A 2,335-nucleotide genomic window follows, 5' to 3' on the forward strand; every position below is an offset into this window, starting at 1 on the left:
ATAATAAAACAATAATTTATAGCATTTTTTTTTTCATATGGAAAAAAGAGTAGAAATTAACATCTGACACCTATGAAGATTTTGGAAGATGGCAGCATATATATCAAACAATACTGAGCCCATACATTGATTAATGGATACTAAGGTTAAATAATGGATACTAAGGTTAAATACAGTTCAATGTCAGTAGTACAAATGTTTAACTATAACTTTTAACTGTAATGACTTTTTTGCTGTAGTCCCTATTATTAGTTTTAAAAATGTAAATACAATTTAAGTTCTTTCACGGACCAGTCTAATTTGTGGGATGATTTCAGGATTCTAGTTGTGAATGTGACGACAGAATTAATGAGTGTAGTTTTAACAATACAGCAAAGGTCAGGGGTCATTGTCTTTTGAAAACAGCTTGATGACTGAGGATTTAAATATCATCGTATTGATTGAATTAGCATTTAATTTGGTCAGCGATGACGTCATACATATTATAATTTGAATCTGCATCTACATGAAGTCCTCTTTGTCGGCTGATTGGACGGTCGTCTCTGTCTGACATGAGCTGCGGCTGCTCTGTTTACCAGGGGAGGGTTTGTTAACTCTGCCAGTTTCACACATCCTGGTCGAGTCTACACACACACACACACACACACACACACACACACATACAGTTTTATATATTCAGTAAACGACTCTGTTTCTGCTTGTATCTTAACACTCCTCATTAGTGATATATGTCAAACAGACAGATGTTAGGTCAAATCAAATTTAATTATGTATCATTAAATCATAACAGAAATAATCTCTGGGTAATTTTCATGTAGAGCAGATCTGAGCTGTAGTTTATTCTAAACTTTCAGAGACTGTTCGATTTCTAAATAAAATATAAATGTAACTTATTGACAGAATTAGTTTCAGGAGTTGGTAGCATGTTATCAAAGCTAATTTAACTAAGCTTCAGACATTATAGGGTTGCCAGTTAAATCAATTCTAGTGCAATAAGGGTTAGTGCAATACGCTTTCTATCCCTTTATTGTGTTCTACAACATTTCTTGTGCAAATTAAATATGTGGACCAAGATAAATAGAATGAATGAATTGATTCAAGCAGTGACTATCTACATTATTTCACAAGAGCAAGTAATGAGAAATATAACAAATCTACCACTAATATTACAATCTCTACTTTGTTTAGATTATTACTACTGATTCTGCTGTTACTGCAAAAAATATTTCTCTTGCTCCAACTGATGCTGGCTTTCAATTTGATGACCTCGATTGAATTTGCTATTATGATCTTTATTTTCAATTTCAAATATTTATTCTGTCAAATGTTTTATTGTTTTTTGTGTTTTTTATTTATTCTTAGTTTTTTACCCAGTAAATATATGTTTATATTCTTTTATTTTAAGACTGTTCTGCTTTGGTTGTTTTTAACAAAAACAATAAAGCAGTAAAAGAGGATAAATGAAATAAAGTTAAACTGTTGAACTGTTCAGCAGGTAATGAAATAAAAGTCCGTGACGACCTGATTGTCCATCAACCACATGTTTCCATCCCTTGAACAAACAGTTGAGGTGCAGGTTAGGTTGTTTAACTCTGAACGTCTGACTCTGCCAACACATGCAGACAGTTACACACAGAGTGACACTGACGTCTGACAGCAGCTATGGATCCTAAACCCAGGTAAGAGACCGGCTTTGAGTCAACAGGCTCGTTCTTTTTTTACTGCAGTTGCATTATTTTCTTTATCTTCTAACCTAAACTGAAGTGCAGGGTGCGCTCTGTACTTTTACTCAATTAAAAGTAAAAGTACCACATAAAGTTTTCTACTCAAGTAAAAGTAAGTACTTGCTTTTAAATATACTTTATACTAAAAAGTAAAATGACTTGCCGAGTGTAGCCTATATTCCCTTATGCAAGAGTTTACAACTGTGATACTGTATATTCTGTTTAAAGCAACACTATTTAACTCTTACTGAGCAACAGCACCCTCTGCAGCCACATGTAGGGATTTGTGTTTTGTTATGTTTGGTCGATGAATTAAATAAAAAAACAAAGTCTATCAATGTGTTGAGTGGAGCTCTGACTGCGTCGTCCCACTCACTGAACTCAAACACAAATGGAAGGGTGGATATTACCCATGATCCCCGGCTTCCTTAACCTGTAACAAATCCACACAACTCTGTTCAGAATTCTTCATATTTTAAATGTTCCTGCTGAATATTGGAGATAAACCCTGGTTTTTATATTTTTTTCATCCCTATTTACAGTCTATGGCTTTAATTTGGAGATCATGATAAAACTTTTGACTATTAATTAGTTCTGCCTTCTGTGTATCA

This window comes from Hippoglossus stenolepis, chromosome 13 (genome assembly GCF_022539355.2).
Source record: "Hippoglossus stenolepis isolate QCI-W04-F060 chromosome 13, HSTE1.2, whole genome shotgun sequence".
NCBI lineage: Eukaryota > Metazoa > Chordata > Actinopteri > Pleuronectiformes > Pleuronectidae > Hippoglossus > Hippoglossus stenolepis.